Source organism: Perna viridis, chromosome 6 (assembly GCF_037379345.1).
Source record: "Perna viridis isolate PV_CMFRI_1.1 ecotype Kerala chromosome 6, ASM3737934v1, whole genome shotgun sequence".
Classification (NCBI taxonomy): domain Eukaryota; kingdom Metazoa; phylum Mollusca; class Bivalvia; order Mytilida; family Mytilidae; genus Perna; species Perna viridis.
The window spans coordinates 36,302,981-36,317,512 of NC_142450.1; the positions used below are offsets into that span (position 1 = coordinate 36,302,981).

General features: G+C 31.8%; 1 protein-coding gene across 1 annotated transcript in view; it reads right to left on the reverse strand.

Annotated features, from left to right (window-relative positions):
* The window catches only part of LOC148614759 (G protein-coupled receptor 22-like), a 46,521-nt gene that overhangs the window by 21,319 nt on the left and 10,670 nt on the right, over positions 1 to 14,532 (reverse strand). Inside the window, exon 2 of the mRNA XM_088589100.1 lies at positions 625 to 658. The gene's annotated coding sequence lies outside the window, so the exon portion shown is untranslated. The remainder of the gene's footprint in view (positions 1 to 624; positions 659 to 14,532) is intronic.

Genomic DNA, 14,532 nt, shown 5'->3' on the forward strand with positions numbered 1-14,532 from the left:
AACAAAGCCACGTAACAATTATAAATGTACTTATCAGCTTAAATAAACCATTTTTACCAAAAAGATGTTTTAAATAAAGTAAGGGATTTTACTTGACATCAATGTTTTATTTCGTTTGGGAATAATAAGTCCACCTAAAAAAAAAGATAATTAATAATGATATGGCATTGCAATATTTAAAGCTGATTTAGTCGCCAATCATAGTTGAGGTCCACATAAAAAGATGTCCTGCATTACCAGTTTAAACTAACACATACACACGCGCACACAAATTAATTTTCCCAATCCTCCGTAAAAAGACAACAAAACTACAAAAAAAACCAAAAACCAAAAAAAAAAAAAAAAAAAAAAAAAAAAAATAATAATAATAATAAATATATAATTATTTAATTTGCATGTAACAATAAATAAATAATTAATAAATAAAACAAACAAACAAACTCTAATATCAAGAACGACACGCGTATAACAAAGAACAAATACATTTTAGTTAAAGATAAATTTATAATTCGTTTGTTATTATAATGGAAACAGTACTTGATAGATAGTGTTTCCTTCCCAATTATCTTAAAGTGGGTGGAAGACTTTCATAATATAGGAGATCTTTATAACAAAAATACTTACAATTATTCAATTGACTAAAAGTGGTGCGTCCTTTCTAAAATCAAGCAAAAATAATGCACGTAAGTGATCTCATTATCTAAATTATTGATATCCTGAATATTGTGTCATATAAAATTAATTCATTATATATACTGGATTGCTTATTCATTTCCTGTAATACTTTCCAACTGACGCCATCTTGGCTATGGTTTTGACTTAGGGAATCACTCAGGAAATTCTACGTCCGTCATCATGATTTGTTAACTATGGGCTATTAGTTTCGCAATAATTTGACAATTCATCTAAGCATTAGAAACAAATTTGGACGATAAGTCAGGGTATTTATTAAAAACAATCAACAATATAAACAAACAAATTTTAAGCTATTTACAAGCCATAAATAGTTATAGAATATCCAGGGCAACCAAATATCAAAACTATATATTTGACATAAAAGAAAATTCATTAAAAAACAAACAAAAACAACAAATTAGCAAATTAAATTGGTAAAATAGTAAAAAAAAATAAATAAAATAATAGTAATAAAAAAAACAAAAACAAACAAGGCAAACCACGGATAATGTGCAGTTTGGTAGCACTAAGTCCTACAAATGACTTTCCAAACAGACAGATATATAGGGCGTTACCCATGGCATTAGGGTCGGATCAAAGTATCATACTTTAATCAGGATATTAAGTTAAAATAATCAACACGATAAATACACAAACTTTAAATTATTTACAATTTATGAATTGTTATAGAACAGCCAGGTCGACCAAATTTCAATTATATATTTAACACAAAAGAAAATTCATTATAAAAACAAACGAAACCACAACAAATAAGCAAATAAGCAAATTAAAACAGCAAAATTGTCAAAAAATTAAAAAAAGACCAACCACAATTAATGTGCAGTTTGTTCCGGGTAAAATGCAAGGTGTACACGTTTGTAATGTTTTTCTTTAATTTAAAAAAAAAAAAAAACTAGCCGGAAAAACACATTGCAATATATTCAAGAATGAGCATTCAATATCTAATATAAAGAATAGTATTTGTTTTAATTTAAAAAGTTAAGGGGGAAATATCATTTAGAGTGCAAAAATAAAGCGGATTGAAATAAAATATTCTTGGATATGCATGCAATCTATGGATTGTTGGTTGTTTCTGTGGTGTCTTTGTCCCCGTCTTATGGCATTTTGAGATTTGAATACCAATTTTACCCTGATTTCCTGTGATTTTGCCACCCATTCATGTTCTAATTTTAAACTTTCATTTTGATGTTAAACTGATAATCTGCTACAAGTTGCTTTTTTGTAATTAGAAATACGAAGGCAAAAGGGAAATAAAAAGCTCTTAGTAAACTGTTATTGTGACAAGAAAATCATATGGTAATCCCAATTAATCAATTGTACAGATATGTGCTTACCAATAACATAACCCTTTATAGAAGGCGCTGTCATTGTTGAAAGATTTAAAGAAACAAGAGGCTCTCGAAGAGCCTGAATCGCTCAAGTTATCATGTTTTGTTACCATGTTTGACAATAAAATGCTGAAAAAGAACATATTATAATAAATGATATAAGTTCAACTGAGTACCTAAGTCATTGCAAAATGTTGAAAATGCTTTCAAAGTGTTTTATAATCTCTGGAAAAAATTGGGCAGGAGCCTATGCCCTGTTTTTCCACTGGGTCTGAGGGGACATTGGCCCAGTATACATTTGTTTTTTAAAAAGAACATAAAACGAAGTTAAATCAAGGCTATACAACATTTTAATCATCACCAGTCAACTCATGAAACAATGTTTACCGTATAAACCAAATATAGTTGAAATCAAGAAAAGAAGCTAAAAATCATTGGAATCCGAGCAACTGGTAAAAATGGTCAGAAAATGGCCGCCTTAAATTTTTTTTCAAACTGCAACACCGCTCAGAATATCATGTTTATTTTGAGAGCAGCTTTCATCTTCATGATTCTTATCTGTTTTCCTTTTGGAAATTAGAAACAGTTGATTACTGTGAAATTACTTAAATCGTTGATACTAATTATCGTGGACTAAGGAAGAAACAAAATGCGTGGATTCTTGAATTCATTCTATTGAAAGAGTAATCAAGGGAATCAAGGTTATAGCGATAATCAAACGAATATAATCCAAGGACAAAGACCAGACATGGAAAACAGACATACACAACAAAGAACATAAAGTAACTAAAATCATACATACAAAGTAACAAAAGTAAATGAGCAACTCGGACTCCACTAAAACTGGGAGCATGGACCAGGTGTACCGGTAGGGTAGGCGTCATCTGCTTTTCTGGAAACACCCGCCGAGTTGCTCATAAAAAAGTCAAGTCCCGGGTAGACAAACGAGGGAAGGAAAACTATGACCCGTTGAATAAATCAGTTTTCATGGTGCTGATGGATACACAATAACGATTGAAGTTTTCAGTACACACATCAAAGAGAATCTCCTTTTCGTTTGGAACCAAATTTCGTGGATGGGCACACCCACAAAAAACGACAAAAAATGTACCCCGTGAATAATAGTATTCCCATTTTACCTTTTCAACACATTTTTTGGCGTCAGCTTAAATTGTGAATAATACCAAATAAAGAAGTCCATTGAGCTTGTCTGCTTAATTAAACGCACGACATATTGTAGAAAAGAACATTTAGTAAAATACCGAATCTTTATACAAAATCATTAGCGACATACAATCCGTGGAAATTAAATACAACAAACAATATTATTTTTATATTATGCACTGGTTATAAAAGCAAAGGCGGGAACAAAAAGCGCCACCAGTTTCAAGATCATTACATGACATAGTATGATCGAAGCATCTGCTTCACTAAAGTTGATATGCACAAGCGTTTATATGCCTTTTTTTCTTTTAAATTTGCGCATCAAGTGATGATGCTTTTTAAGTCTTTTAGGTTGGTTATTTTGTCAATGTTATATTTATCGGTTAGATCCTCATGAACTAATATCTTTAATTAGATTACTATCCATTTATCGGTTATTGCTATATTTCCGCACACTGCATGATTGTAATTCTGAATATGAATATCTATTGACAGTTAACCACACTATATTCCTGAGTAGATTGAAAATTCACCTTTTACACTTGAATGCATGAATAATATATTCGTTCCAACAGCCAAAACGTTTTTAAAGACTAAGTAAGAAATCGAGGTTCCAGCAAGAATCAAAAGATTATAATCTTAAGATATAGACAAGACGGTAAAAACAGACACACAACAACAAAAAAACATGAAATAACCAAAATAGCACGTGCAAAGATACATAAATAAATGAGCAACTCGGATTCCACCATAAATTGGGAGCACGAACTAGGTACACAAGTAGGTTAAAAAAACTCTGCTTTTCTAGAAGCATCCACCACGTTGCTCATAAAATGACCGGAGTAGATGAAATAGGAACGGAAAATATTACATGGTTACCAAATCGGTTCTCAATGTGCAAATGGAAACACCGTAACCATACATGAGTTCATGATGACAACTATAAAACTTTTGAAATGATGACATCAATCATGTAACAACATAATCCTGTTCCAAATACATAAATGTAAAAAGTCGATAACGGCACAAAAAGTCCGCGTAGTTAGGAAAAAGCTCTGGGATAACGCATGAGTTGTGATATGAAAATGGTGCTGAAGTGATGTTGCCACAGATGAAAGGAAAGTTGACAGTGCGTAATAAAAAGTCATCGCATTAGTCGAACAGTTTTGTAATGGGTTTACTTTTACCATCAATCTATAAATGTAGATCGAGATACTTAAGTATGAGGCTGTAGTGTCTGTAATGTTCTTTCTTTTGCGATGTATAAATCCTCGAAACTAAGATTTTCTGAGACAGTATGTCATAGATAGCAGAAACTGAGATCAAAGAATCTTGCTAAACGATGTTCCTTTTTTGCAACAAATCAGCTATAATATCAGCCTTTTAAAGGTGAAAGAAAAAGTCAGCCAGTATCGGAACACATTTTGTTCCCATTGTTATAACATGTATCTAACTTACTAAACCTAGACAACACATTTTACACGGAGCATTCTTTGTCATACATATATATATATATTTTCAATAAACTAATTTGTTTAGATGATGTAGTGATATGAAAATGTCTATGATAAAAATTACAAACATTAATTGTAAAATCTTTTTGCAAAAGGAGATCATTGTAATCTAAATACTTTACACTTTGCCGGAACCAATGGTGCAACATGACATACGTAAGCATTCACATAGACAAATTTTCAATTGTACGTTAATGTATTTACGATTATGTACAAATTTAGTCATCACATAACTAAAGATTGCGGAGAAATGGATCGTAGCGATAAGAATTCGAATATTGAAAGTTAAGTTGAGAGTCTTACCTTTTTCTGTTGAATCACAAGAATCGGACGTATGAACCCGATCTTGAAATTTCTTTTATTATTTTACTCCTAGAAACTGATAATTCATAGAACATTTGACTGCACTGCTTTATACACTCTTTGAGACGTTTAGGTTTCCCGCACAAACGATACCTAAACGCACGCTCAACGCTCACTAAACGCACGATAAACGAGCGCTTCTATCGTGCGTTTAAACGAGCGATCCTACCGTGCGTTTAAACGCACGATAGACGAAAGAAGATGAAAAATAATAATATTAACAACAAGAAACATTGAAAGGGAAAATACAAAATTGAATTAACGAAAATATATAACTTAATAATATCAAATAATATAAAAATAACAGTTGAATCGAGGAAAATAAACGAACGCTTCTATCGTGCGTTTAAACTAAAGTTCGTATCGTGCGTTTAAACGAACGCTCTCAGCTTGCGCTTAAACGAACATTTCATATCACAACTCATACGTTATGCCAGAGCTTGCCGAAACTACGCAGACTTTTTAGTATCGCGCTAGAACTCTAACAAATAGGCTTCTGGAACATGGTTATGTTGCTATAAAATTGAAGTCATCACTAATGAAGTTTTATGGTCGTCATCATGAACTCGTGGATCATTATGGTGTATCCATCTGCACCATGAAAACTGATTTATTCAACGGTCATAGTTTTCCTTTCCTCGTTTGTCTACCCCAGACTTGACATTTTATGAGCAACTCGGCAGGTGTTTCTAGAAAAACGGAGGACACATACCCTAACGGTGCACCTGGTGCATGCTTCCAGTTTTTAGTGGAGCCCAAGTTGCTCATTTCCTTTCGTTACTTTGTATGTATGATTTTAGTTACTTTATGTTCTTTGTTGTGTATGTCTGTTTTCCATGTCTGATCTTTGTCACTGGGTTACATTCTTTTGATTACCGCTATAACCTTGGTTCCCTTGATTACTCTTTCTATCGTGCGTTCATCGTGCGTCTAAACGAACGCAAAACGATGTGTAAACGCACGATAAACGATGCACACACCCTAAAATGGGAAACGTGAACGTTTCAAGGAGTGTAAACGAATGAAAATAAACATAATGTCGATCCTAATACTCTCGATTCTTTTAGCTAACTATGAGCCAAAACTATGCCCTGCATCCAGTTTTCACAATAGAACTTGTAAAAGATGATCCGTTTCCTCTCTTCCTAATAAGGTCTCTATTATTTGTATCATTAGCCGTTTATAGATCATAAGGCAAATCTTTTAAAAATTGCTTTTTATCACATTATTAGACTCTATGATATGTTAATTTGCAGGAAGTCTAGTCATAAATTCATTACTAGTCGACTCGAAGTGATAAATTTTACGAGGCTAAGTTAATATTTACTGTAACTTCAGGAAAAAAAATATTAAAGTCAGGAAAGAACGTCTCATGTGAAAATAAACATCAGACACAAGAATAGGAATTGTTGATGATTAAAATCATTTTAGTTGAATACAAAACTATGTTCCAAATTAATATTTGCATTGGATTCTCAAACTACACAAAAATCCACACAAGAAAATGTACATCACAGAATTATCTACCTATTCAAGGAAAGAGTTTTCTGTACGGCTCACTGTGGTTCTATCCACTATGAAGGAAGGACAACAAAAATACTGTAAAAATGTTTACTCGCGTAGTCGTATATATCATATGTGGATTCTCAAAAACTCATAAGATCTTTAAGATTATCTTAGGTCTCTCAACTTCGAACTATTGAATTTTCAACATTATATACAATTTAACCCCACGATAGATTTAAAACACACAGAAAATAAAATCATTTAAACACCATTGAACTGCATGATTGGTAAATCTTAGCAATTTGCTGTTCTAGGCTACGATATTTTACATCGTTTACCACTACAAGACAAAAAGACAAAATTTGTTACACAGAGCAACGAATGATTAGTGTGCTAGAGTTTCTTCTTGACAACATATTTGAGCGGACACTTATCCAACAAGTTATCGATATTCAAATGGTCACCACCATTTGTGTCACTTTCCTAACCGATCTATCGCTTTATTAATATAAATCGGAGTTCCTTCAAATCAATAAGCTAGATCCTTTTATTTCTTTTATCGATATATTGACGATTTTCTGTCAATATATTATCCTGAAGTTTGAGAATTGTTTTCATTTATTTGTCAAAATCAGTAGCGATTATCCTGACTCCATATTGCACCACCATTGCCTGAGTGCCAGGCTTTTTTTTATTTTTCTTTGGGGGGGGGGGGTGTAATAAAAATAAGTCTTATACGCTGCTTTAAAATGTTTTATCAACGATATTCTTACCTTATTGAGAAATATTCAATTTCAGGCAAACAGATGAAAGATGATTAATTTCTCAACATGTAACATTGAACCTTGAACTTGGCACATCTTCCTCACAAAGTTCAAGACAAGTTTTGAAGATGTGTTTTCTTGGATTTAATAAAATCTTATTTATTGAATTCAGTTTCTAGTACTTCCGTCTATTTACTGTACTGTTCTGTTTTGACTACTGATGGTTTCCAATTTTCAGGTTTTTACAATTTTTGCAATTGTTTATACGGACTTTATTCCTTTTTTTTTACTATTGTATAGATTTTATCAGTATGGTAAATTTGTTATTACCATAAAGACAGAAAGAGCTTAAGTTATCTCCGTAAATTATGTAAAAATGTTTGAAAATTTAATTTTTTATTAGGAGATATTTCATTCGGAATCATTCCGATCGATAAGCACCATTATTAAACCATTATAAAACCATTCAATTTTATGCACAAGCTAATAAATTATCAATTCTCATTTTAATACATAATTAACTAATTTCATATTGGTTAGGAATAAATGAAAAATAATGCTGATACCTGAATAGACGCTATTACAAGCTAAAATAGATAAACATTTTATAATCATGATAAGGGTACAACTTAAATATCGCCTACGTACTTAACTCTCTATTAAGGTTTATATATATATATATATATATATATATATATATATATATATATATATATATATATATATATATATATCTATATATATATATATTGTTGTTCATTTTTAATGGATAATATTACACGTCTCGATAATTCTGTCTAAGTTACTAATTACAGAAGTCTACGCTTGATATGAAATTATTTTGTTACATTACCTATTGTTGGATAATGCAGACAGTGAAAAACTGATTAAACTTCTACTGAGCCGATTTGAACTCCCCTGTTGTAGGAAGTTATAATACAAGTGATTTAGTTCTGTATGCAGTTTTATTTGCAACTGAACATTTTTCTGCTACCTTCATTCTGGATGAATATTGTTACTGTTTTCTTTTTTTTCATAACCATCTTTAGTGTGTGTAGACTATCTTTATTTTGATGCTTTTTTTTGCTTTAACGTTTTTATAATAAAATCAATTTATATGCATAACCTTCTGGTGCATAAAAGACCTTTTACAAATTGATTCTTGCTGCCAGATAAAACGTCTGTAACAGTTTAATCACAGATTTGTTTTTCACATGCAAGTTTGTTTTCACCAGTTTATTTTTGATATTATTCGAGTGATAAAAATGTACAAATACACCGCCTCTGTGGTGGGAAATTTTTTTTATATCGTCACATGCAATTTGTGCTGTGCATTTAAGGTTCTGGAAAGAGTTCTGAGATCTGATTTTTTGTACTCATAGTGTCAGTTTCGGGGATTTTTTACACCTGCCCCAGCGAACTTGAGATAAAGAATACTACAGACACCGTGAAGTCAGCCTCATACTTTGACATACACTTAGAGATCAATGGTAAAGGAAAACTATTGACCAACCTTTACGACCTACGCGATGACTTCTCATTCCGTATTGTTAACTTTCTTTTTACCTTCGCAAGATCCCTTCAGCACCTGCATATGGAGTTTTCATATCACACCTTATACGTTATGCCAGATATTGCCGCTACTTCACAGACTTTGTGTACCACGCCTGACTTCTTATAATTAGTCTTCTGAAACAGGGTTTTGAAGTCATCACTACTGAAATTGTATGGTCCTCATCATGAAATCATGGATCGTTAGGGGTTTCTATCTGCACTGATTTGTTCAACGTGTCATAGTTTTCCTTTTCTCGTCCGTCTACCCTGGACTTGACATTTTATGAGCAAATCGGCGAGTGTTTCCAGAAAAGCAGAGGACGCTTACCCTACTGATGTACTTTGTCCATTCTCTAAGTTTTTAGTGGAGTCGGAGTTGCTCATTTACATTTGTTACTTTGTATATATTATTTTGGTAATTTTCTATTATTTGTTGTTTGTATCTGTTTTCATTGTCTGGTCTTTGTCCCTGGATAACATTCTTTTGATTTTCGTCAGAATCTTTGTTCCCTTGATTACTCGTTTATTCAATTAGATGTTGTGTCTCATTGTCATACTGTTGGTTTTATTTTCAATGCGTAGGGTTCAAAATGTAGAAAACATTTAAAATTTGAATCAATAATCTGATAAATATCCCGTAAAGAAGACATTTTGGTTAACTCGTTCAGATAATGAGTTTATAGGTCCTACTAGGGAATATTCTATCTTTAATTAATTTACACACAACCCCATGAAGGTAAATATTCAACATTTACTTCACTTATCAACGATTGCCATAAGAATATTAACATATGGTTCTCATAATAAATCATTTCCATTGAATTTGAGAAACATTTTCGTTTTGAATACAATCTTGACAAAAATACAAAATAAACAAGAATGTGACGTCATAGTGTTTATAATTGAAAGTAATTCCTTCATCCAAACAGTAGAAAGTACTTAATCAAAGCCTTTTCTAATATTGACATTTTAGAATGAAACTTATTAGGGAGTAGTAAACTACAACTTTTTGTTGAATAAGAATGCAATAATTGGACGCAAACAATGATAGAATCTGCTTGATTCCATTTCGGGTCATCGATTATACTAAGTATACCAGAGGATAAAACAAGACAATTGCATAACACATGATGAAATTCACAAACACCCTTTTTTCGGTTAATTGTTCTTCCGTCTTTTACAGCAGCAGCAGCAACAACAACAACAACAAAAAGCAAACCAAAACAAATAAAATAAAAATCAAAACAAAACCAAAACAAAATATTCTTAACAAAAACAAACATAAAAGTAACAAAAACAAACATAAAAGTAACAAAAACCTCAATTTAGTAATAAAGTAATTTTTGATCATCTAACAGACCACTCATTCGTGTCATTCCTCTTTAAGAGGTACAGTGATATTTTTTTTAAACATTTAATTGCAAACTATAGACGCAAAGTAGAGACAACACCCAGATCGTAATTATAAATGTCAGCTCAAGGCCACCCATGGGTCTTCAAAAAACCGATGGAAGGCTGCAGATGACCCAAAAACAACATGATATACAAATACAGATAATGTACTCAAGCAAAAGAAAGTAAACTAAAAGAGAAAACAAAATAAGGCATACAGAGGCCAGAAATTCCTGACCTGGGACAGGTGCAAAAAATGCGAGGGGATGGTGTAGGGGTAAAGTACTCACAACCATCCCCCTTTTCAAAACTAGCTATTGTGAAGACAATTTAACATGCCTAAAAAGGTCTGAGTCCATTATTAAATCAGAAATAAAGAAACTGATTATACGTTACACATAAGCGCAAAGAAAGGATAACTAGCTGTTTACTGATCAGACCAGTTTAAACCTACAAAAACCTATGCCATCATCGTATGTAATATCAATTCCAATTCTTCCAATTTGAGGTTGAGAACCATGGTACATCATGTCTAACAACAAGGTCACAACCAATGTCATGCGAAAATTTGAACTTTGAACAGATTCAAAATGTTCAACCGGGGTATGCAATTAATTAAGCACTTCAGGTAAGTTTTTAACACCCAAAAAAGTAAATTCTACTATTTTCAGAAGCTTTGGGACGGAATGTTTTAATTATTTTGTTATGGTATCGAGCGCATTAATAAGTAAAATAGGCAGTCTTGTTGTTTAGCAATGACTTGAAGAGGAAATAAATCTATATTTATGAGGTAATTTGTGAAGTCATAGAAGCCAGTAAATAGTACGAACTTTCATGCTACTAGGCTCAGCTTGCCACGAGTTTGTGTTTGTTCACAAATCCACCTTCTGAACATTAGGCAGTTGGAATGTAAGTGAGTTCGTAGTTTCTTTTTTTAGATTTCCTAAAAAACATCAATGTTATTTGCAACTTCATCAGCATGAATAAAAACAAAGTCCTTGCCGAGTTCTTTCAACTTGTGTTTTATTTTGGAAATACGGCTTTAATGTTTAAATAGGAGTAAAATAATCTTCGAAATGTTTCATACGGATATCAACTATTTACATAGTTGTTTGAAAAAAGAGTTAAATGCTTCCTTCTCTCCTTTCTCACATTTCATTTATATCACTAAAAATAAGTTTAATTCTTTTCTGCATTAGTAATACTAAAGACTGCCATACTTACATTTAACTTTGACTCATGAGTATATGCGAAACAAGATCATAAATACCGGTTGGTAACTTAAAAAAATGTTTCTATGGCTGACTTTACAAGTCTAGATGTAATATCAGCATAACGAATTCACAAATTACCATGCATTTTTACCAACAACTAAGTTTGAAGGCAATGGATGTTCCGACTGTTATCCGCTATTTATCGCAATTCTCTAACTTAAACCTTGTGACGTTCTTTTTAAAGAATACCGGAATAAAATTGCTATACTATGACGGTGACAAGTTTATTACAAGACATTGTAACCACCCTTTCGCACCAGGTCTGAAAAATTGACGCCGTTGAACTACTAGTAATTAAAATCGCATACTACAAATGCAACACATAATATATTTTTTCAATGAAATCTTTTGAAATATTACAAACTTTAGACAAAATCATATTCCATGTCAGACAATTCAGGTGATACAATCCTTCTCCATATCAGACAATGCGGCTGACAATGCAACCCCGGATGGAACATACCCGGTACCATATGCATCGCGAGTTGACAATGCAACTCCGGATGGAACATACCCGGTACCATATATATTCTGAGTGCCCTCCCCCTCCTGGTGTAACCAGTATACCCTTCGGCACAGCTAAAAACATAAAATTTGCGATAGAAAGCGACCAAAGGTTACCATGCATTAATTTTGCGTATTGTACTTATGCAAATTTGATGTAAAATTAATGACATCACCGATAACAAAAACATAATTTAAACAAGAACTAACGCATTACAATAAAAGTGTTATATGATATGAATGTTCAAGCATACCATTACAGGCAGTTCAAACATTGCACTTACACCATCGTGTAATGTAAATACGCGCAGGGCCTTTTTCACAAATATTGATGCAATAGCAATATTATTTTTGAACGGCCATACAGTACCCAACGAAAATTTCTTGATAAGCTCAAGTAGCAGAGCAATAGTTCGCAAGTGATATATATATTGATAAAGTAAAGTTGTCTAAGTGAAACGGAAATAGTAAAGCATTAAATGTTTCCCCTACACTTGAGAAAAATACTTATCAATTATCATAATATTATTCATTTTACTACTTGAGTGCGAATTATTTGTTTGAACCAGCTGACATGCCGATTTTAGACTGAAATGCTGCAAAAACATGCAGCTACTCAAATTTCTCATACAATTAGTGCAGTTTACGAATTTCATGAGTAAATACTGATATTTTATCAGCGCTCAATCTGGTTAATTATAAACACTACTAAACGGTTTCAACCGATGCATTTATTCAATATGAATATAAGTCTATTTTAGCATTCCCGAATTAGAATAGGTATGTCTTTTTTAAAATCATTTCTCATTTTATTAAATTTTATTTAGATTTACTTTAAAAAAAAAATAAAGTCTGTTCGTTTCAGTGGCCCGTTTCGACTGTACAAAATCTAGCTCATTTTCTGGTTTCGTTATATCTTTTATGGTTGACATAAAAAAATTGACCGAAATGATGACTTTTTTTACATTTAATATTTTGGTTTGGTATTATGCACTTCACTTCATTTATTATTTTTGTGACTTAAATAGAGCAGAAAGTAAACAACTTATCATTATAACAAATGTCTTCATAAAAATTAAAATAAGCATAGTCCTAAGAAATGACAAAACATTTGAAGCACCTTAGGAGTAACACATGCATTGCATGTTGATTGTACGTATCAGTTTCCAGTTTAATTTCCATACGACAGCAAGATTAAGCTCGTAGAAACGTGGCATTTACGCTCTGATGTTTGTAAACGCTATTCAAAATTTAGACATCAGAACACACGGCATTATACGCTAATTGTTGATAGCTTCTAATAAGAAAATTAAAAAACAATATGGGATGGGGATACTTTTAATTCAGAACCTTGATTAACCAGTTTTAATTCGTAAATAAATGTACTCAAGAATACTCGGTACGTTAGGTATCTAAGAAAGGAATTCGGCAATACACTTTGATAATCCATCTATATATTATGGACTTTGTATGGATACTTATGAAAGTTTAGTTATACAGTACAAAAAAGATAAGTTCCAATACCCAGTTCTTTTAATTCAATATTGAAATGAATAAATTGGTTCTAACATAAGAAAATGATTTTTCAAAATGAACAAAGAGTTTACACCGATTTATTACTCATTAAGACAATAAGACATATCAAGAAAATTCCACCAAATGTTATTTCACACGTCCATTATTCACCGAAATGAAAATAAACACTCAATAACGAAATATCAAAACGAGAGTGATTAGCAAAGACAAACAATTTGAGGATTAGTAAATATTTGAGGTAGTTGCGGAGAGATAAGATCAACAGTTTTACAAGCTTTCATTTGTGGCAATTTATTATGGTAAATAAGATGCGATTAGAGATATACTGTGTTTTGTTATTTAAATACTTTATCGAAGTATTTGGATAATCAAAGTAAATAATTTTCGTGTACAGAAACCGATCTAATTGGAATCCAATATTACATATACGACTAGAATAATTGTAAAAAAAAATAGAACACAAAATATTCCCATAAATATACAACCAGGTTATCATTGCCGTGCTATTGCACGCAATGTTTTTAGTGCGCAAGTATTATTTTGAGAGTAGTGCTTACTCTATAAACATGAGGTGAGAGTACCGAAAGTAATAGGTTATTTTTCGTGTTTTACGCTTCATTTTTTAAATTAAAGTCTTGATATTACGTTCTCCACACTTACGAATTTGCACTCTATTTAAGACAAAACAATTCATTATTTATATTTTATATTTCTTAAATCATATCTTATATAATGGCTAAATTTTGCATGGAAAAAATAATCTCTTTTGCATGGGTGTTCTAGGGGAAAATATAAGTTATATACCTCTATTTAACTTATTTTATATAAATTATCTGCAAACTATTCGACCATCTGAAATGTTTCTATATTTCAAACACACACACATACACACACATTTTTCACTGATCAAAACCAATGAAAACAATTGTAGAATACT